We start from the raw sequence: 23,904 nt of genomic DNA, 5'->3' as shown, positions 1-23,904 counted from the left end.
TGTAATGATTTTTTGATACTTGTGTTAGTAACCATAGCATGATAATTCATCATTTCATTTTAAAGAAACTAAATTGATCAAAGCTGAAGGTGTGCGAAATAATTATATTGAAATGCCAAAATGAAGTATTTTTGCAATTTGTTGCAAATTTCTACCATAAGTGGAAATAATTCAGACAAAAATGTTGCTTAGATATACTTTAAGTGAAATGGGTCTTTTTCAACAAATAGAAATATTTTAAATTAGTTTGGAATTAATTTTAAAATAATTTAAATCACTTTTTTCCTTTGTATCAGAAACTTGACAAAATGTTTTTCCCTCAAGGTGAAAATAACTATTATCAAAAGCAACATATTAGAAGTCTGTAATTATGTAAAACAAAATGCAATTTCCACAAGAAGCTATATGAAACAATAAATTTAGCAAAACTGATCATGACTGGACTCCATGCAACAAGTATTGCACATATTATTTAAGGTCTGAAAGCTGCAGGGTTACGGTGTAATTCTTTTTCTTCTATGTCAGCGTAAATAAAATGTAAAAATCTGAGTTTAAAAAAATCTTAATTGGTAATTTAGATAAATATTAAACATAGAATAGACAGGTGAAGAGGAGAAAATTAATCTGTGAAATAGCTGGTTCATTTCACATGAGTAATAATTTCTTATTTAGTATACATAACAATCTCTAAAGGCTTTTATTATACTTAACATTATCTCCTTATCCTATTTCAGTATTCGTTTCATACTGTATATCCTTAGCTATTCATTGACTTATTTCACGTGTTAGTATTGATAACATTAATAACATTATTTTAAAATTCTTCATTTGTGAAGAAAATTGAATCAGTTTTGAAGACAAATTATTAATTGTCTATATGATCAATGTGAAGTCTGTCACTTTAACAAAAAATAACCCCATTTTTTGTTAAAGCCAAGTTGCAAAGGGAAGGAAACTGAACGAGGAAATGGATTACTATTATTCATGATTTCTGTTGTACCTCAAAATGGATACTAGGAGTATTGATGGGGGTCCAATCTTGCATCTTCTTGCACTCCCCAAACTCTTGATGAAGTCAGTGAGACTTACAGATATCCATGAGATGTCAAAATGAGCTCTTTAATGGTGACAGTATTCCTAGTTTATACTCTAACCTAACTGAATAAAAGAGTGAAATTGAACCCCCTTGTGAACGATCTGAAAAAAGACCATAGTTCCCCGCATGAGTGAGGGCAGAAGTTCAATGGCTGTACAGAATTCTTCAATGTTCCTTTGAACCACATGGGTACACTGAGGGTGAACTGGGGATTAGTCTGTGTAGCTAATATTCAGGAACCCTTTATTTGGGACAATGGCCTCAGTGATTATGGAGGGCCTGCACTATTCCCTTGTGGTCTGCACTATTCCTCTGTGGTCTGCATTCAAGGTTAGTTTTTGTTACCTACATTTCCCCTTAATTTCTCCCACAAAACCTGTTTACTTGCACTCAGTGAAAAAGGTGTTAATTTTGTGGTATGGGCCTACAGTGTAATTTAATCACAATGTATTGGAGCACTAAATATTTTCTCAAAGTTATAAATGGGAGATCAAGTATAGAATTACTGTCCCTATCCAAAGCTGTGGATATCTTTCTATTTTCATTGGTTTATAGTTATTTCAGTGTTGTCATTATTCATTATTTGTGTTATAGAAATACCTATAGGTGCTCACTCATCTTGGGTCCACTGTTGTAGGACTTATACATACATAAAACAAAGGGTAGTCTCTGCCCAGTGGAGAGAATAGTCAAAGTGGACAAGATAGACAATGGGTGGGGAGGTATTAGGACACATGGAGATGAAATGACTTGTCTGTGCTTCTATGGTAGGTTAGTGGCAGAGCCAGGAACAGAATCCAGATTTCCTGATACTCCAACTAGTGTCATGTCCACTAAACCAGTGGTTCCCAACATAGGGTCCACAGACCCCTAGGGATCCATGAAGGTATCACAGGGGTCTGTGAAAAAAATAAAATATAGATAAAAATGATCACAGAAAATAAGTTTTAAATAAATCACAAAGTTACAATCAATTATTATTTCTGAATTAAATATCTCCCAATAATGTTATTAATTGTGGTTCCAAAATCTATGTTGTGGTTTCCTTTGTCATTTAATGAAGTGTGCATAGCAGCTAGAATTGGCTTTGAGGGGGGTCTGTAAATGGTTTGCAGGGGTGATTCAGGTCAGCATTAGTGAAATGGTTGGGAACCACTGCACGAGATCATCCTTCTCAAGTGTTACTCCAGCTCTTTAAAAAATTGAATTTCAAGCACTTTAATAGCTGGATGAGTTTCATAAGTCTGCTGACACAATACAACAACGCATATGGTATTTCAGAATAATTCAGAAGCAGATAGATTTTCATTCAATTATTTTTGCTCTTCTGTAGTATACACAAAAATTAATTTCCCAGGATTATTTGCAGCAAGAATCCCATATCCCTGAAGACACAGATGAAGGTGTAAAAATGATTTAATACTGCATGGCCAGCTCTTCTCTGGCATATGAGCTCCTACAATAAGTCAGTGACTTGGCCTCTGCACTGGGAGAAATCAAGGGGATGACAATCTCACTCAACAAGTTGGCTGAAGTCACATCCTTTCTCCAAAATCAAGGTGGAAAGTTTCTAGCACAAAGAAATAAGGACTTTCAACTGTGAGCTTTTGTCCTAGATTCATCAGCTGGACGGAATCCCAATCACACTGAAATCCATAGCAAAACTCTCTGTGGCTTCAGCAGGGTCAAGATTTCACCCATAAAATTGCACACTCTTGCCAATAAATCATATATGGCAAGTTTTTTTTTGTGTGTTTTCACATACGCTTACAAAAACACATAAAATACATGTACATGCATATGTGCATTCATATAATATTTGGTTTGATTTGTATGTCAACAAGAATTAGTGGTTTTCGGGTAGCTATAACTCTAAACTGGCTATGCTGAATTGTGATGACCAGCTCTCTGTGCTATTTTTTGCTGTTTTTCCTGTATCATTACTTGGAGTGATTTAGTCCAATTAAATGGCCAAATAAATTGAAATTGTCCCCAATATCAAGCAAATTATTTAAAAATAAACTGCGAATGGAAAAACATTGATACTGTGTGAACTTCAATTGCTAGTATTTTTTTAATGATGACGGCATACTTTTTTTTAAGGTGATTGTAAATCATCAAAATGGGCTGGGCTTTGTAAGCTCCAAGTTGGCAACAGCTTGTTGAGAGTAAATCCTCTCATGGAAGGTTTTACTAATCTGAATAAATTCAATTTCAAAATCCTTCCTTGATCTAAGCTTGCTTAAGCTTTCACCAAGGCCTATGGACCCTGAGGGTCAATTCCAATAACAAAAGATAAGAAAAATCTGCCCTTTCTCATATCTCTTTGCAATACACGATAAGCTGTTACCTCACTGCAAAAATCTTTAGGTTTAATGAAGTCGCCTTTTGGTACTTTATAAGGATGAAGTTCAATGTTTCCCACTCAGTAGTGATGTCATAGGGACCTTATATGCTCCCTTTTCAAGACTGATGTGTGCTTAGGAAAGGAGAGGCCCTTGAAGTTGCTTCAGTGAACCAAAGAGTCATGAAAGCTCATCACCTAATAAATTATTTTGGTAGTGTTTAAAGTGCTACTGGACTGCTTTTTTGTTTTGATAGTATATAGACTCTCTGTTACTATTCAACACATTAAGTAGATAGCCTTTTGTAAATGAGCTGCGCTGCTGGTTATCAGGTTAAGCAAACTACAGAGTGGAACTTTATTTGACCTGAAGCAGGTCTGCTTGGTGGAAGGATGAGCAGTTGTGTTTGTGAGGGAGAAAGTTAGTTTAGGAAAATTGAACACATTTGGGAGGAGGAAGGCAGGATGAAGGGGAACTGTGTATTTGTGTCCAGTCTGCCCATTGAAGTCAGTGGCACAGGTCCTTTCTTCTGAAAGCTGCATACATGGGCTAACAATAAAATAAACAAGGTCAAGTAAAATGCCTTTATTTTTCTTTTACATGCTTTTCTGTTACTTTTCCCATTTGGTTGGAGCTTTTCATTCCAGGCAGTGGCTTATTCTAAAGGTCTGCTAGGGTTTTCTCTTAAGAGATACTGGGCAAATGTAAAAAATCCACAGACCTATTTATTTGGAAAAAATGGGACAGATCGTCAGTTGGCATAGTCCCATAGACATGATTGTATCTATGTCTATTTACATCAGCTGATGATCTGGCCTAATGTGCATTGGAAATGCTTTACAGAATAGCAATTGTTAAAATTGTCATAACAGAAGAGGCTAAGATATTTGGCCTCACCTTGGAGGAAAGAACATTAGTATGATATCTGATATATCTGCTCAAGAGATGGGAATGACAGCTTATTTATATACAGAGAGAGGAGAGGAGAAGAGAAGGAGGGTAAGGATGAGGAGTAAAGATGAGGAGTTCTGTTCTCACCATGCTTAATGTGTGTCATACATGGGGAGGGTGCATTTTATGGAAATAATAGGCTTGTTCTGGCTTCCACTGAAGTGGCTGGAAGATTTGTCCCATTTATTAGTGAGAGCAAAATCAGACATTGTGTTGACTTAGAATGTAAGTTAAAATGTTCAACAATTCTTTGACAGATAAAACTAGCTTTATGCCTTTGGTAGGAGCTCTGTACTGAAAGGGGTGGGCTGCACAGGGTCAAAATGTAATTTGTTGTGTAAAATAAAATAAAAATGTTACTTGAATTTTATATCTTTATAATTTCATTAGGAGTGGTAGCTACTGTGGTAATCCATTTTCATAGTTAAAATAACTCACCTTCGTAACTTGTTGTTAGGCATAAATATATAAGGCTAAGCCCATTGGAGGGTGTGAAACCTTTCTCTCTTTTTGTTGCTATTATTACTGCTCTGATAACTCAGTACTTTAAAATATTTGACCATTTAGCACATGAGACACACTGGTGTCTTATCCTATGATCTTTGATTTTTTTCCTTAAAGACCCCAACACAATTTCAAATTTAAAAAAAATAAAATAAAATAAAATAAAATTCTAATCCTCATGGCTGTAGAGAAAAATTGTAAAAATGTGATCCAAATGCACCCTAAAGATTAAAAAAAGGATCAGGGCAGAAATGAATTTGCTTGTCTCTAACTTGGTCCTTACTGGATGCTTTTCATGCCCCTATAATCAATGTACAAGTCACCATAGGGGTGTAAAGCCTCGAAAGAGCAAGGGTCCTACAGACAGTGATTCATTCATGAGCATATAGCAGCAAGAGGCAACTTTCAGGCCACACACAGCTTTCTGGGTAAACCACTGGAGGGGCACCAGACAGGTTGTTCACTTTGTGCCCATATGCCTGTGGTTCATGGTTTCTGGCCAACAAGAATCGTGGGAATGGCGCAGGCCACAGGGATGTGCTGGCTGCTGCTTCCCACAGCTCCCATTGCCTGGGAACAGTGCACCAGAGCCAATGGGAGCTGTGGGCAGCCATACCTGCAGATACAAGGTAAACGACCTGTTCGGCAGAATACCATCAGCTTGCGCTCTCCAGCTGTGTGCCCACCAGTGGCATACAGGAAAGTGTACGGTAACCTTGAAGATAATAGGAGTGCTACCAATTAGTTATCCTTTGCACCTGTGAAGGTGAGTGACTAGCCTGGGGGATGGTGGGAGATTAGTCTATAATAATACACTGAAGAGTTGAGGAGTTGAGCTGATGATGAGACAACAGAGGAAACGGGTCTCTCTGGCTGAAGGAAGCCCAGGCTTAGGATACACACAGACAGAAACAGTGAGGTTAGTGCAATGCAGGCATAGCATAGGCTCCTGTAGGAGCAACCCAGAGGTAGGGTCTGTGAGAAAAGAAAAGAATGGAACAGAACAGAAAAGAAAATACAGTAGAATAGAAGACAAGAGACATCAGTAGCCTAAGGCGGCAGAAGAACTATTCAGTTTCATTTGAACATTTTTATACCTTGGAAGAGATCTAAACTTGTCTGGAAGCCTCAGACATAGAAGAAGATTGGAGGCCTGAAAGGACAGGAGATGCTGGAGGCAAATATAGTGACAGCATCCTGTACTGATGAAAGGGAGCACTCCAAGGGCGAGACACGTCTCCCTGCCCCGTACCATCCATTCCATTTCTGATGCTAGGCACTGTTAGTCCCTCACATTTCAATGAAATTACAAGCCTATTTTGTTTCAAGTTCCCTACATCAGTTAATAAGTCTCCAGAAAAGAAAGTGCTTGCTGAGTGGATTGCTCACATGCAACCATATTTGTTTCTAAGATCAGCACTATGAAAGTGAGAACTATTTTTTGTAAACCGAAATTAGGATTTTAAATGGAACATTTTTACAGAGGCGCTTTATTGTCTTAATTTTAAGAGCTGTTTTCTTGTAACAAAGCTACTTCATGTCAAATAAATACAGTAATTATTGGCATAGAGCTATTTGATTCAGAACTGTATTATTCATACAAGGCTTACTCACTTTTCCAATATTGGACTAACTAACTGTGACTAAATGCCAGGAAAAGGTCTTGCGCCTCGTAATGCAACATTTTAGTAAATCCACCAAGGCTCAATTTGTATTTAGCTAAAAATGTCACTGTTTTAAAAACTCCCAGGTAGAGTGGGTCAAGTTATTCATTTTGGATAAACGAACAGGTTAATTTACTGTTCTTCTGTTTTTAAATAATTTGTGACTGGATCTTATTTCTATAAAAATGATCTTTATTCATAAATAGTTGTCAGAAATGTCATGCAGACAGATGTCAGCCTGCCGGAAAGTCTTCTCCTACTTGGATTGCAGTAGGTAATAGTCACCTGCATTCCAGTTATTCCTTCTCCTCTGTGATTGCCTGAAACTTTGAAAAGAAGGGAAAAGTGATTAAAAAAGTGTCTCCTGGAATTCCCAGGTGAATAAATATTTGTGCCATTGTAGTGAGGAAGCATGACCTCCCTCTGGACTGGAGAGTGAGGAAGCGCTACACTCCCCTTGGTGGGCAGAGCCAAATCCACCACAACCCTTCAATGGAAGTACCAGGGTTGGGCTGGAAACATAAAAGGAAGGTTCTGCAGCTCAGCTGGCCTGAAGCCAGTAAAAGGATGCTTCTGCTCTGGCAGCCAGGGGTGAACCTTGCCTTGCTGGATCCTGTTCCCAGAGAAGAGAGATCCTGACAAGCAGTTCCTGAGACTACCTTCAGTGGTACCCGAAGCCCTGTGGAAGCCAGAGGTGTCAAATCCCTGGGAGGTAGGAAGTAGTCCAAGGGCAGTTGACACCTGGCTGGCTGCAGGTTTGATGACCTTTCAGTCAGCCTGTTGTGCCTGAATCTCCATCCACCCAGTGACAGACCATTCTGCTGCTGCTAAGGCCGTGGGTTGGGATGCAGTAGAGTAGGGTGGGCTCATGGTCCTCTGTTACTCCAACTCCAAGGTGTCTGACTCCCCACCTTTCACCTGGAGCCCTGTGCTCTGGGACCCACCCTCTGCCAGCATGCTAGACTGCTTGGTGGGTGTGCAAACCCATGTCTGAGCACCTAGATTGTGTAGGTGACCCCTGCCCCCTTTTCTGAATCTTAATAGCTGCTTTGCTTAGCTCTGCCCAAGGGGCTAGAGCACATAGATGGTGATTGTTTGCTGACTGCCTGAGTCCAGAAGCCAAGGCTAAAGTCTTCTCCCTGCTCATCTCTGCCCAAAGCCCTACAGCTAATTGATAGACTGTTATTTGTTGTTAGCCCTATTGTGGGGCTGTGGGCTAGAGCACCCACATGGCATTACCCATCTGTTGCCTAGTTACTGTGAGTTTGCCTCTGCCAAATGGGCCTAGAACTGTGGACTGCTGACATCTCAGCCCCATTGTAGTTACCCAAGGGCAATGACTAACCCCTTGAGACCACATGCCAAAGTGGCTTCCCTCCCCATTGGAGGGCAAGGGGGTACTAAATCTGCTATGTGTGAAAATGTTTGGTTTCAGATTAAACCATTGGTCAACTGAAAACTCTTCAGCTACAAATAAAGTGGCCTTATCCGTAAGAAACCCTCTTTGTTTAAAATATTTCACTATAGTTAAATCTCATTACTGTATTTTATTGTTAGGTTTTTTCATTGTGTTTTATATTTTAAATCTTGTAGCCCTCGTTCTGGAGGCATGAAATGGTGAAATTCTCAGCTTTAATTTTAGAAAAATGTCTAGTAGTTGTAGCCTTTGTGGTTGCAAAAGAAAGCTTGAAACCATGTTCTAAATGCACCCTAAATGCTCAGAACCCGAAAGCAAAACACAACATTTTGTTTTCAAAAATCTCATGATTTTTAGGGCAATCTCTTGGGTTCTTTTCTGTGGTTTTATGACTTATCATTTTTGAACTCACAAGGTTGACAATACTGATATCTGAAAATCATTTTTTTACTATTCAAACAGTTCAGTTTTCAGGTAAAATTAGCAGTGTGAGAGAATAAGGGCTTTTTGTGATGTACAATCTGATGTGAGGGTTGGGCTCAGATGAGATGTAAAACTAATAACTATAAGAAACTATATAGTGACTTTTGCACTGATTATTTGTAAGACAACCATACCCAATGGTTCGTTTCCTTCTGGGGAGGCAATCGCACATCCACTCAGTGCAGAGCTTTGCCTCCTGTGTACTCAGTAAAAAGCTTCTTGTTTCCATGAAGGTGGAGATGTTTCTATGATTTGTGCGCCCTGTGTTAGTAAAGACTAATGTGACTGTAGTAGATGGCCGTGCATGGAGTTGGGAGGAGCATGTGTACGTCTCCAATAAGTTCAGGTGGGCAGTGATAGCAGTAGAGCTCTTTTATTTGCTGAAAGAGGGTGATCCAGGTATCAGAAATGTAAGTGGAGAGTAAATACATGGGAAATGGTAACTAATGAGGTGTGGGGAAGAGAGATTTCTCATGAATCATAGCTCTTATTCCATATAATTTCTAATGATTCATGGGCCTCCCTCCACCACTCAGCAAGCATGTTTCATGATTACTACAGTGCATTGTCAAGCTGTACTGCATGCAGCTGCTCTGTCTGAAATGCACATATTACAAAAGTATGGAGAGAGTCACATGGCTGTCTCCTGACGTCCATGAGAACCAATTACTTTCAGACCAGTTAGGATTAGTTAGTCTACCCTTGGCTGAGTTAAGTTGCCCATCACCCAACATCCATGGGTAGTGAGGGCTGGTGTAATCCGTGCATTTCCAGACTAATACTTTGCTGGTCTTGTTTCTCAGGCCCACCATATTGGTGGGGTTCTACAGGTTGAACATCTCTCATCCAAGACCCTCAGGACTTGACGGTGCCAGATGAGAGAATTTGTCAGACGACAGGAGGTCAGTATTTTCTATCACACTACCAACACTTTCGCTACTTACTGGGCTCTAAGAAGACAGTTAGGGATAAATTAGAGTTAAATAAGCACACAAGACTTTCTGGAGCCTAGTTAGAGAAATTAAGCCATTTAGTCATCATGCTGTGCCCCACAAAATATTTCTTCCCCTTCCCTTCGATCATCTCAGACTTCTGCTCACTGCCCCCAAATCATTATCTCTTCCCTCTCTAACATCCCAAAGCCAAAAATCAAATGAATGGTTTCTCCTTTCCCCTCCATAACTTTCTAAGAAAGTTGGCTGATGTTAGACCCCTTTCCACCATAAAAGTTTCCTTTTTGTCATTTAGGAAAATAATTGATCTAAAATAGTTAGTTTTTAGCCTTAAAACAAAAACAGGGACTTTAAAGCAAATATGACAGTGGGTCTGAAGATCTGTTGTCCTTGTAGGCTTCCTGCACAATCAATATCGGGTGCATCTACACTAGCAACTAACTTCAAAGTTAACTACTTTGAAGTAGCCAACAGAGAGTCTACATACATTTTCCCTTACTTTGAAGTTAACTTCGAAGCCCAACTTCGAAGTTCTTACTCCATTCCTTGGAATGGAGTAGTGCCCTACTTCGAAGTAGGGTGTATGTAGATGCTGTACTTTGAAGTTGCTTACTTCTCACCTCTGTTACAGCTAAATAGGTAGGACTGGCTGTGAAAGAACTTGACTTACTTCTTGATGGCAGGTTGCAGAGTTAGGACAAAGACATCAAATCTCCTTGGTGTATCATTTTCATCAGTCCTGATTTGGACAAGACAGGTCCAGGTTTTTACAAACAGTACATAGGAGAAATTGCTTTAGAGGAATAATTGTGCATGTGGCAGAAAAGCTGCTCTGGCAGGGCTCTGAGAGACCAGTAAGGGGATTTGGCTAGATGACAGATACTCTAGTTGCTAGTGTCAGTGAATTTTGAGGATAGGATGGAAGCAGAATGAAGTGGGGAGGAGCTTATTTTATGTATTGGGAGGTAAAGAAGATGGGGATAATTTATGTTTGTGCTTGAATTTATTTCTCTGTAGTGGGGAGCACTGGGGGTGTGCAGCGAACTCCCAAGGGGGTGGGATGCACAAAAAGACCCAGCGTGATGGGAAAGCCCTCATACTACCCCAGCAACCAGGAAAGAGAAATAATAGGGGGGAATTACAGGCTATTGGGCTTTCCTACTTTAGAAGAGATTACTCTTGGGAGGAAACGTGGGCTTTATGCTTTCTGGCTGCTCAGCTGAAGCCTCACAACATTTTAAGGTGTTGAGGATAGAGATGATCCTGTTTTAATCACTTAGCATTTGTTTTGGTAGCACACACAACCCTCTCTCTTTCCTTAATTTCTTCTCAGAATTGTCCCAGGATATTTTTTAATGGCATCTCTGCTTGTGGTGGATGGTGTAATGGATCTGAGCAGGTAGGGTGCATCTAAGGTCAGGCCATTGTCAGCTGAGCTTGCCTGGAGGAAGTCTCAGAAAACAGCAGTCAGAATGGGGTGATGTTTCATTTACCTTCAGCCAGCTACTGAGTCACATCACTGTCCCTCTGTCATTTGCAGAGGAAAGGAGTACTCAGTGCAGGAAGACAGAATCTATGACCACAAAAAGTGGAGCAGACTTGCCCAGTCAGTATCCTGGTTTAGGCCTACATGTATATTATAAAATACATGGTATACAATACTGCCGTTAACAAAATCAGCTGTTCAGGGAATTTTCCAGTTGTTGCTAGTACCATGATGAAGTTAATTACCATGGTGTTGTCAAAGCTGATTGCTTTTTAATTATGCCCACTGCACACTACGCTATAACTTTAACTAGTGATATACACAAAGAAAACACTGTATACGTGAAATATCATTTGCTCATTTCTTAATATTTTGTGAATAATGGTGCAACACTAACATATTTTTTCATTTTCTTTTCTAGTTTATTTTTTAAAGAGTGACTTAGGAAGGCTGTGGGAAATGAAGTGTCTTGTGTTTTCCATTTTTGCATTTCAATTGTCCCAGTGAAACATTGAAATTCCTAGCTTACCTCACTCAAATAAATGGGGTGGAGGAAGGACACAATGATGCAACTGAAACTATTTGTCTGGTGACAGTTTTCTTCAAGATTTAACTAGCTGAACAATGTCACAGGGCTGTTGTTCAGAAATGATACTGGTTTAAAATTCAGATTTAAAAATAATACATTTTGGATTGATTTTATTTTCCTTGTGACTTTTGATTCGTTAGGGTTCATATGTTCATGCTTTTCTCTACAACCACACAGGTGAGACACTTTTTTTTTTTAAAAGAAAGTTGTTGTGTTCAGGTAATCACATAGCTCCTGGTGTTAAGGCTTTAAAAACCACAAAATATCTAGAGACTCATGATAAAATTGCACTACTGTTGTCGTGGTATCTGTTTCTTAATTTTAAATATTCCAGTTGTTGCTGACTACTTCTCTAGTGATCATTCTTCATAGTATACTAGTAAATTTGATGGGTGTTTTGCAAAAGTGATAAGACCTTCATACCTGGAGCCTTGATTACTGCTTACTGTTATTAAAGCTTGTCGTAGAAGCTGAGTGATCCCACTCTTGAGCTGGGTGAAAAATATCTGGCTTGTTGGTAGCAACAGGGTGCAGGAGCATTATCTGGTCTCCCTTATACAAAGGGATTAATCCCAGCTCTGCTTCCCTGTTCTCTTTATCATTTGAGCAGGTGCTATGAACAGGGGTAAAAGTGTGGCTGCCAGACAGATGGTGAAACATGCCTTTGGGAAGGCCAGGCTCCTCACTGAGGTGTCCTAGTATTGATGTGAACTTCAAACAGGTGTATTTTTTTCTTTCTGTTTATAACTTATTTTATATGCCTGTTAGAAAACTAAGCCTTGAAGAAAAGATCTTGCTGACTGTGTCTTTCTTTTTCTGCTGAGTCTTTTCACCGTAATATCAGGATTCAATTGGATCTGTGCATAATATACAATGAACACAGATGCATATGCACCAGAGGCACCAGCCCGAGTGCAGGACTCGGGTAACTAAGCTCTGAATGCATGACAGCTTACATGACGAGGACAAAAAGGCATATTGCTATTGGATTGTTAACGTTATTTTATTGAAGAAACACTTGAAGCTTTTTACTTTCATTTTAATATGGGGTAATTAGAATACATTGCATTGCAGTTTTCCTTTAAAAGTGGTTCTCAGCATCCTTATCAGCCCTGTGTGAAGATTTTATAAGAATATAAGAACATAAGAATGGCCATACTGGGTGAGACCAAAGGTCCATCCAGCCCAGTATCCTGTCTGCTGACAATGACCAATGCCAGGTGCCCCAGAGTGAGTAGACAGAACAGGTAACGATCAAACGATCTCTCTCCTGCCATCCATCTCCAGCTTCTGACAAACAGATTAGGGACACCATTCCTAACCCATCGTGGCTAATAGCCATTAATAGACCTAACCTCCATAAATTTATCTAGCTCTTTTTTAAACCCTGTTATAGTCCAAGCCTTCACAGCCTCTTCTGGCAAGGAGTTCCACAGACTGACTGTGCGCTGTGTGAAGAATTTCCTTTTATTTGTTTTAAACTTGCTACCCATTAATTTCATTTGGTGTCACATATGATGGGTATTGCCAACAGAGGAGTACCAGGAAGTGAGGAATGAGAGAAGAAATGCCTTTTAAAAATTGTCTTCTTGCCTCATAATAACATATTTTCATGAAAGTTAGGTCTACTTCTCCTTGTTTTGTGTATGTGCACCAGAAACATTTAGTATCATTTTTCTTAATTTTGATAGACAGAATGGATTCTTTTGATGTCCTATCTAGTCATACCAGACCACAAGTAGATATTTTGCTGTAATTTACTACCACAGTGCTAATTCCTAAAACAGACTTATTTTTACTCTACATTTTAACTTTCTGTCCCTTCATTTTGTGTGCTGGGGATTATATACCTGCTGTAGGTAATCAAATGATATCTGTGCTGACTTTTGACTGTACAGCCGTGTCTACATGTGCACGCTACTTCGAAGTAGCGGCACTAACTTCGAAATAGCGCCCGTCACAGCTACACGCGTCGGGCGCTATTTCGAAGTTAACTTCGACGTTAGGTGGCGAGACGTCGAAGTCGCTAACCCCATGAGGGGATAGGAATAGCGCCCTACTTCGACGTTCAATGTCGAAGTAGGGACCGTGTAGTCGTTGCGCGTCCCGCAACGTCGAAATTGCGGGGTCCTCCATGGCGGCCATCAGCTGAGGGGTTGAGAGACGCTCTCTGCAGCCCCTCAGCTCAATGGTGGCCGCGTGGAGCGGCCCCTTAAAGGTCCCCTCCCCCTCCCTTTCTGTGCAGGAAGCTGAGGGAACGTGCAGGCAGCAGCCCAGACACGCGGCCAGCCTGCACGTCCCTCAGCCACCCAGAACAGGGCCAGCACCTGCCATGGCTGCCCGGCAGCCCCCCCAGCGCCCCCAGGAGACCCCCCCCCAAGGGGAGCCAGGGCAGCCAGCCCAGCCAGGCTGGCAAGCGGCAGCGGGGCCCCTCCTGGACGGAGGCCGAGCTGTGGGACCTGCTGGGGCTCTGGAGTGAGGAGGAGGTGCTCCAGGTAATGGGGAGCAAGAGGCGGAACTTGGATGCGTTTGCTCGGCTGGCCGACGGCCTGGCTGCCCGGGGTCACCCTGCCCACACTCCTGATCATGTCAGGAGTAAGGTGAAGGAGCTGCGGCAGGGTTACTCCCGGGCCTGGGATGCGGCCGGCCGATCTGGGGCCGCCCCCGTCACTTGCCCCTTTTACAGGGAGCTCAGGGACATCCTGGGCCCCCGGCACACCTCCTCCCCTCCGGCCACCCTTGATACTTCGGCCGACGAGCCCCAGCAGGCCCTGCAGCCGGAGTCCGCCCCGGAGGTAAGCCCTGCACCCTGGGGGCCCCCCCCGGAGCCCACCCCCAGGACATCACGGCAGGAGGAGGAGGACTGACAGGTATGTACCCCCCTCTGGTGTACACCCTGGGCTTGAGGGGTGGGGGGTAATAGATATGTGTCCAGGGCCCCCACATGCTCACATGGCCATGGCCCCAAGGACAGCAGGGCCATGTCCCTCACAGCAGTGCATCAGCCCCTGCCCGCCCCCACCCCGCACGACAGTGCCATGCCCCATCCCCGGGCCAGGGGGGAGCGGAACCTCGAGGGGCCCCCGGGAGGAGGGGGTGGGACACCCCGCAGCAGCAGCAGCAGCAAGAGCAGCAGCAGCAGCAGCAGCATGTGATGGAGTTGGGGGAGTGGAAAAGGGAGACTCAGGCTAGATATGAGCAACAAGAGCTGAATAGCTCCCAGGGGCAAAGGATGATTGTGGGGCTACAGCTGGCAGGTGACACCTCTGCCCTGAACAAAGAGGAGGGAGAAGCCGAGCTGGCTTGGAATTGGGGGGCGAGGGCGGGGGCCACAGGTAGAGGCTAGGGGAAGGGAGAGCTGGAAGGCAGCCAGCCTGAGGAGGGGGAAAGCTGCATCCCAGAGGGGCACCGCTTGGGGTCTTCTCCCCAGGACGGGCTGGAAGGACTGTCTCTTCCGACAGCTGGTGCTGTCACTCCTGGGAGAAACTGGGCATCTGTGGCCGAAGAAACCTCTCCTGTCAGACCCTGCGGAGTGAAGTGAGAGTCGCTCCCACCAGGGGACGGGGTGCAGTGCAGGGGGTCCCCTGAACCCCATCCATCACAGCAGCATCTCCCGGGGACGGGGATGGGGAACCTGCAGCACAGGGCTGGGGGGACAAAGGCCACGGCTCGGGGCCCACACTAACGCCTGTCTCCATTCTTCTTCCCCACCTCCTCCTGTGTCCCGCACCTGCACCATCAGAAGGACCGGAAGAGAGCGCCAGCGAGGCATCAGTGGTCCTGGAGACCACTCCGGGGCCATCGCTCCAGGCAAGCCCCTTGGCCGAGGACCGACCGGCCCCACGGCGGGCTAGACAGCGGACCCCGCGCCACCACCAGCCGACGGCGACGGACCCCCAGCTGCTGGCCATCCACTGTCAGCAGCTGGAGGTCGCGGAGCAGCACCTGCAGCTGCAGGAGCGGGCGCTGGCCTGGCGCCAAGAGGCATGAGGGGCCTACATGGAGACTTTCAACTGCCTGGTGGACTACCTGGCCCCCCATGCCGCGCCGGCCGCTGCAGCGCCTGACATGCCTGCTCCACCCGCCGCACCACCAGCTGCTCCGCCTGTCGCCGTCCCGTCCGCCGTCGCCCCACCACCCACTGCCGAGAGCTGGAGCGCCGAGGGACCCCTGGAGCCAGCTGAGACTCACAGGGCATATCTTCTGGTCCGCCCCACCCCCAGCCAGCCCCGGACAGGGCTGCGGCTGCGGCGGGGCTCCCGGCCGCCCACGCCCAGTGCCGGACTTTAGGGGCGAGGGGCCCGGGACGTGGCCCCCCCCTTGTATATAGTTGTGACTTACTATTTTGTGCCCCCCGTTTGCCCCATCCCCCCCATGTAAATAGTTCTCCCCTTTATCATCCCTGGTTTTCTTTTTATTACTGAGCACACTTTTTTATTACTATTGTTTTATTTGTACATATTACTTTGGTTCCACACATGTGGCATATAGTTTGTTCTTGTTTTATATTTATAGTTAAAAAAAAAAGTTCTAAAAGAAAAAGCAGTTTAAGTTCAGCCACAAGTGCGTGCTGTCATTTGTCCAGGAAAAGTGGGAGGGGGGTGCGGTTGAGTGCTCCATGGTGTGGGCGTTGGGGCAGGGAGTGTGGTGGAGGAAGGGGAGGGCAGTGGGGGGTCTGGCAGAGTTCACCCCGCGGCCTCATCATCGAAGTGGGCCCGCAGGGCCTCCCGGACCCGGGTCCCTTCGGGGTCCACCTGCCGACTGGGGGCAGCGGGTGGCTGCACGTCAGCCCTGCCGGCCTCCACAGCCCAGCCCTGGAAAAAGGCCTCCCCCTTGCTCTCCACCAAATTGTGCAGGGTGCAGCAGGCACCCACAATCAGGGGGATGTTGTTGGGGCCCGCATCCAGGCGGGTCAGGAGACATCTCCAGCGTTCCTCCAGGCGGCCAAATGAGCGCTCCACCACCTGGCGCGCGTGGTTCAGGCGCTGGTTGAAGCGCTCCTGGCTAGCGGAGAGATGGCCCGTGTACGGGTGCATGAGCCAGGGCCGGAGGGGGTATGCCACATCTGCGATGACGCAGAGGGGCATGGTGGTGTCCCCCAGAGGGATCTCCCGCTGGGGGATGTAGGTCCCCGCCTCCAGCCGGCGGCACAGGCCCGAGTTCCGGAAAACCTGGGTGTTGTGGGTGCTGCCAGGCCAGCCCACATAAATGTCCTGGAAACGGCCCCGGCTGTCCACCAAGGCCTGGAGGACCACAGAATGGTAGCCCTTGCGATTGATGTAGCATCCTCCACTGTGATGCGGGGCACGGATGGGGATGTGAGTCCCATCCAGAGCCCCGAAGCAATTGGGGAAGCCCAGGGTGGCAAAGGCCGCGATGGTGGCATCTGGGTCCCCCAGCCTCACGAGCCTGTGCAGGAGCATGGCATTGATGGCACGCACAACCTGCAGGGAAAGCACATGGGACAGCACCAATGAGGGGTGAGCAGGGTGTTTGTGGCCCTGCCCTGCCCTGCCCTCCCCTCCCCTCCCCTCCCCTGCTCTGCCCTCCCCCGTTCTCCCCTCCCCTCCTCTGCCCAGGCCCCCCTCCCCTGCCCTACCCTCCCTCCGTGGGTTCTCTTACCTCCATGAGGACAGCCCCGACGGTGGCCTTGCCGACACCAAACTGCTGCCCCATGAATCGGTAGCTGTCGGGAGTGGCCAGCTTCCAGACAGCGATGCCGACCCGTTTCTCCACTGTGAGGGCACGCCACATGGCGGTGTCCTGGTGCCTGAGTGTGGGGGTGAGCCACTGGCACAGCTCCATAAATGTCTGCCGGCTCATCCTGAAGTTCCTGAGCCAGCGGTCATCGTCCCACTCCTCAAGCACCAGCCGCTCCTACCAGTCGGTGGTGGTGGGGTAGCTCCACAGCCGCCGGCGTGTGAGGCGGGGGCGGGGCGGGGTGCTGCAGGGTTGGGGGTTGAGCCCTGCTGCCCTGGGGGCAGCTCCTCCTCCGGTGTAGCAAGGAGGTGCTCAGCTGCCTCCCGCATGGCATGGAGCAGGGCAAGCCCTGCTCCTGCCGGGAGGGCTGGGTGGACCTCTGGCTGCTGCTGCTGCTGCTGGGGGTCCATGCCTGCGTCGCCCGGGGTCTGTGTGCCTATGGCTCCTCAGACCGCGTGCTGTGCAGGCTGAGTGTGTCTGGGAGGGGCCCTTTAGGGGAGCAGCTAGCTGTTGCCCCGGAAGCGCTAGTCCACCCTGTGACCCTGTCTGCAGCTGTGCCTGGCATCCCTATTTCGATGTGTGCTACTTTGGCGTGTAGACATTCCCTCGCTGCACCTATTTCGATGTTGTGCTGCGCAACGTCGAAGTTGAACATCGACGTTGCCAGCCCTGGAGGACGTGTAGACGTTATTCATCGAAATAGCCTATTTCGATGTAGGCTTCACGTGTAGACGTAGCCTACAAGCTGAATTAAAAAATCATCGGGGCCCAGAGTTGGGAGCATCAAATTCATTTGAATTTTTAGATTATTTTGCAAATAGGTATGTTGTATATTAAAGTAATGCAGAGTAACAATCTTAGACAGAAATCAATATTTCAACTTGTCCGGAGCTTCAATTGTTGTGTCTGAATGGCAGTCTCCCAGAATTTTAAAGGTTAAATTACTAAGCAAAGCCAGGTTTGGCAAAAATATTACACTTTCTTCTGAATATACGTCTGGTGAGATTTTTAAAAACATAAACTCTTCCACATGTATGCTGGAATACTGAAGTCAACTGCCTAAGCTATTTTAAACAAGCATATTGAACTGTTTCTGAAGTGACTGTGTGAGACTTACAGACATGAACATAAAAAATAATTAGCAAGATACGAAGTGGATTCCTGTAAATGGCTTTTTCAGTAGAATAATTATGAGGAAATGTTTACACAGATGTCATGAGACTTTAAAAAAACAACAACAACAACAAAAAAAAAACCCGTTACGTAGCTGACAGCCCGACAACTTTGCATATGTGTGTTAACAGGAGAATGTGCTGTGTTTAGAATGAATGGAGAAGCGGGCCTAAATGACTTTCAGATTAGCTGGAACAGATGGGAGGGTCACAGTTGAACAACTTTACACAGCAACATAAAGGCAATGTTCAAGTGGAGTTCATTGCCTCTGACAGATACTGTCAATCAAACAGGGGACTCTCAGTTAACCAGCAGCCTGTCTTTTTAAAGATTAAATTAAAAAAAAATGCATTGTGAAGCAATGACTGGAGTTTATCTGGTCTATGTCCAGCATAAATTCCAACCTAAGTGACTAGCGTTTTCCAATGAAACACAATAGATTGTGGACATTTTGAAGACAACTTAAGACTGCACCGAGTACTAGTGCTAATATATCATTTCTGCAAACATGCAGTCTGAATCAGCTCTTCTAAGGGTCTGCATCATGCCTCAATAGGACCCTTACTGAAATCCTGTGTTGTGTTTTTGTACAGTCTCCTGCTTTTGAAAATGGAAATGATAGTCACAGCTATGCTAGGCAAGCTGAATTATTTCATTTCAAACAACAAAAAAGCAGTGTTTAGACTTGAATGCGATATTGTGATTTTTAAAATATCTGCAGCTGTGCTAATGGATACCACAATTTTAAGGGGTTTTGGGAACCAGGAAGTGCTTTCAGTATAGACAGGTTAGTTTGTTATCCGTAGTCACTATTCCTGAGTAAAGAGACATTGCAGGGGAGGAACTGCTCACTCACAAAACTCACACATTACAAGGGTCCACCTCCAGAATCTGGGCTGCAGAGAAAGCCTGGCTGAAAAGAACACTAGTTCCTCAACCCTAGCAAGAAGAGGAAGAGAGGGACAAGGCTAATGAACACACTAGCAGTTGCAGTAGTGAAAAGAGAAGATGAATTAACTTCCTTGACTTGGATAAAAGACACCCAAATAAAAACATTTGCCTAGTCTATGTATGTCCCCCTCCACACTAACGTATACTTCACCAGTGGTCACCTTTCCAGGTCTCTGGAGCGTAAGCCAGGAGTGGAGTGTCACTGGTGCAATGTGGTGAGAAAATGCCACCTTCCCTTTGTAGCTCTCTCCATCCTGACCTGTGAGAACATCAGCGGGAGAGACGAGGCAACAGTGGCTTGAGTACAAAGTGTACAACCAAAGAAAGGTGGGTGATGAAGCCCCTTCTGTTCTCTTGCTTGGGCTCTCTTATAATTGAAACTGGCACTGCTTGAGTTGAGATTCCAAGTGCTTGATGAGACCAGATTTATCACTTGGACCATCTTTAGTTGCTGTGACTTTAAGGGTCAATAAAAATATGAGATGATGAGCTGTTCTCCATGGATCTACTCAGTGGCAAAGCTGGCTCACTAAAGCTCTTTTCGGTACATAATTGAAAATCTTATTGATCCTCATACACATGAGCTCTGCTGTCTTTGTTGACCATTGCATCTTATTGAGCAGGTTATGCCAAATCCATGGCGTTATCATAACACTTGGCCTTTCTTTAGTCTAATCGGCAGCTAGGAATGTGCAAAGCTGGTGTGTTTCCCAGCCATGGTCACTCAGCAAGAAGAAGAATTCATGGCCTAATCTACAAAATACATCTAGAATTTAAATAAGAGCTATAGTGTGCTAACCTGTCTTCCATTGGGTCTTTAGGCACTAACCACAGCAGCAAATGACAGATTAGATGAAACAGTATCTTGATCCATTGCATCAAATCTCATGTGCACTACTGTTGCTTAGTCACAGCTCTGTCTGGAAAAAGGGTGAGCTCCAGGAGCAGGGTTTAGCCCTGGGTGACAGGCTTGCTCTCTACTGGGTGGTCTGAATTTCTTTTTGGAAGATTATGGTGCTTTTAATTTGCCCTCACCCTCCTGTGGGTGTCCAGATTAACTTTTAGCAGCAGCATAGTTGCACCACAACCCAGAAGGAGAACAGAAGTGCGATAGGGATAATTGGAGATACACATCTCCTAGAGCAGGAAAGGACCTTGGGAGGTCATCTAGACCAGTCCCCCACCCTCTTAGGAGGGCCAAGCACCATCCCTGGCATCTATTTGCCCCAATCCCTAAATGGCCTCCTGAGGGATTGAGCTTGCAACCCCTGGGTTTAGCAGGCTAATGCTCAAACTACTGAGCTATCCCTGCTCCTTAGGGCATTTAATGCCTCTGATCATGGGTACAAGTGGACTGTTCCCATTGACTCAAATGCCAGCTCATTGCTAATGCACATCATTGCTTATCTGCTCACCTTTGCCTATTGATTACATCCTGGACCCATTTCAGACAGTGGGAATTTTGCCAGTGACTTCAGTACATCCAGGGTTTCATCCTATGACTCTGAGAACCTCGAATAATTCCATGAGTTTAATCATCATTCATGCCCAATTCTCCTCTCTTTTAGATTGGTGAACTCCATCAACTTGAGTGGAATTACTCCTGATTTACTCTGGTGGAGAGTCAATCCTTTCATGTATTCCCAGATTGCAAGAAGGCTGTTCAAATGGGGGCCAACAATTATCTGCTACAAATTATATGGATTCAACAAAATTTTTAAAATTATTTCTAAACTGGAGGGGAAGGATTTTCCTGAAGGACATTTAATTATAGTAAGAATTAAATTAACCCATCCTCTTGCTCTTATTTTTCATTCAAAGAACAAACACACCTTATTTCTTAGACAAGCAGGCTTTGAAAACAAACAAACATGCAAACAAAGAAAATCACTGAGATAAAGCAGGGAACCTATTTTCCATTTAGGTTCTGTGACATAGCATGAAAGCCAAACAGGCATGGATTAATAAATGCTCCACAGATACTTCATCTACCAGCCTTGTGTTAGCTGCAAATAAAACTACTCATGTCAGGCACCCCTTTAGAAGTTAATTAATGAACCACAGCACTGCTTTTTAAAATATAATGGTGATAATTGGATGTATATTTTGAACAGATGCTTAACAAATCAACTTGTCTGGTAGAAGTGTTGAACTTCACACGTGTTTTTGTGGCTGCTAGTAGAACAATGATAGCTTTTCTGCAAAGTAGGGATTGGAGGGAAACCATCAACAGCTGAACTGATCATTGTTAAGAATTTTTATATTCACTCTTTCTTCATGGCCTAAGATCTCCATCCTTTTCTTTTTTTCTCCTTTGGGCTGGTGTCTGTAGGAACACCAGTACTGTCTGAGCTGCAATGTTGCTGCAAGTAGACTGGCATAATGCTGACCATTGTCTAGCAAATTGCTACACCAGCTCATCAGATCCAGGAGGTGCATGCAACGGATTGGGAATGCACACAGCAGTTTTCTCCTCACCTAAGAGGTTAATGGCTATGGAGAGCAAAGACAGGATGTTCACTGAAAACTGCAAAGAACTGCAGAAAGTTGCTCTATACTCAAACTTCGATAGACTCAAACTTCCTGGCTCAAGGGACAGCCATTGATTGAGTACTGCAACTTAGCAACTACCTGCAGGTGTTCTAAATAGACTACTAATACACTTTGAAGCTAAAGAAGAGAGTGACTTGCTACATGATTTTAACTTTGTGCCCTTAATTAATTAATGCTGGCAAATCACTCTGAGATAGCAAAATAAAAAATAAAGATAAGTGTTGAAAGGAAGAAATTAAAGGGCAGTGATGACAAAGGACATGCTTTTGGTGTAAGTTGCACTAGGGGAACATTAATGAGGTCAGTATGACCTCGAGGTCAGGATTCTAGACTGGGAGTAGGTTCTAGTCCCAAGTCTGCTACTAGTCTGCTGGCTTCCTTTGGACATGTCTCCTTGGCCTTGTCTACACTTGCCCCAAACTTCGAAATGGCCATGCAAATGGCCGTTTCGAAGTTTACTAATGAAGCGCTGAAATACATATTCAGTGCTTCATTAGCATGCGGGTGGCCGCGGCACTTCAAAATTGACGTGGCTCGCCGCTGCGCGGCTCATCCAGACGGGGCTCCTTTTCGAAAGGACCCCGCCTACTTCGAAGTCCCCTTATACCTATGAGCAGATGGGAATAAGGGGACTTCGAAGTAGGCGGGGTCCTTTCAAAAAGGAGCCCCATTGGGACGAGCTGCGTGGTGGCGAGCCGCGTCAATTTCGAAGTGCCGTGGCCACTCACATGCTAATGAAGCGCTGAATATGTATTTCAGCGCTTCATTAGTAAACTTCGAAATGGCCATTTGCATGGCCATTTCGAAGTTTGGGGCTAGTGTAGACATAGCTCTTATCTTTGTTTTCCTTCCTGGCTTTATGCCTTGTCTGTTTGGATTGTAAACTAGTTGGGGCAGGGACTGTTTCTGACTATATGTTTGCGCAGCACCTAGCACAATGATGTTAAATCTTAGCTGTAGCCCTGGTGATTTCTGTAATTCAAATATATGGCAAAGAAATTTGCATCTGTTGTATGAAATCGGAATCCAGGACAGAACTGTACAGTGTGTGAGACTAGCAAACATGACTGGTGAATAGACACAAAGGCGTTCTCATATATATCAAATGGAAATCTGAAAAATGTAGAGGGTTTGGATTTGTCAGATAAAGACTCCTTTAGATCTGGTTTATGTTCAGGTCCCTGAGCCTAGTCCAAGTCCCATTGGAAGCAATGTAAAAACTAACATTGTCTTCAAATGAAATAGCTCAGGCCCCTATTCCTCTGAGCTCCTGCACTGAATCAAGTGACCTAAGGATTACCTATGAGATCATACTCACCTCGTTGTAAATAGGGATCACAGTCAAACCTCACACAAGTAACTAATATAATGCATGTCTGAGTGCACACGGTAATGTGTCACTGAGGGGCTATGTTCTATTTCTTGGGCTAAAGAGAACTAGATTGCTATAGGTGCTAAAAATTTCCTGCAAAGTCCTGAGAGTTCATGCTCAAGACTAATGGTGTTCGACTGCTTCTTTTGAGCTGACACTTCAGGGAAGATTTCCCACACAACTTGGCCTTCAGCTGCTGATTTGGTTTAGCCTTAAAAATCCCCTAAGATTGCCCCCAATATAGGTGTCTGTCTATGAGCACTTTGAACTATTGTGCTGGGTATTATGGCTAGAGGCGCCCAGAGGTGAAATTAAGAGGGGTGTGCCCTGGTGCTCAGCTCCGGGGAGAGCTGTCTGAGCTGCCGCAAAACCTAGCAGGGAACTATTTAAAGAGCTGCCAGGGACATGGGTTGTGATAGGACAGTACCTATAAGAAATGTACAGGTACTTTCACTCCTGGTGCTAACTCAGTGTTGTCTCACAGTCTTCATGGGCATAATGCTATTAGTACTGAGCTGGTCAACTTCTATTAAATTTAATTTGTGAGTACTAGAAGGGCCACGAGAACTATGCAGGACACAAGGGAAGCAATAGTGCCTGTTCTAAATTGTGTAGGCCTGATCTCTGTGCATGGTGAACAACAGATGAGACATACTGAGAGCCCTCA

The 23,904-nt window shown here is 44.7% G+C and overlaps 1 long non-coding RNA gene across 1 annotated transcript in view; it reads left to right on the top strand.

Annotated features, from left to right (window-relative positions):
- LOC142014106 (uncharacterized) overlaps positions 1 to 9,373 on the top strand; it is a 52,902-nt gene extending 43,529 nt beyond the window's left edge. The window contains exon 3 of the long non-coding RNA XR_012645866.1: positions 9,264 to 9,373. This is a non-coding gene — a long non-coding RNA (uncharacterized LOC142014106). The remainder of the gene's footprint in view (positions 1 to 9,263) is intronic.
- The last annotated feature ends 14,531 nt before the right edge of the window (positions 9,374 to 23,904 follow it).

Source organism: Carettochelys insculpta, chromosome 6 (assembly GCF_033958435.1).
Source record: "Carettochelys insculpta isolate YL-2023 chromosome 6, ASM3395843v1, whole genome shotgun sequence".
Taxonomy (NCBI): Eukaryota; Metazoa; Chordata; order Testudines; family Carettochelyidae; genus Carettochelys; species Carettochelys insculpta.
Note: the sequence above shows the minus strand (reverse complement) of the source record. Positions and strands in the feature narration are given on the sequence as shown.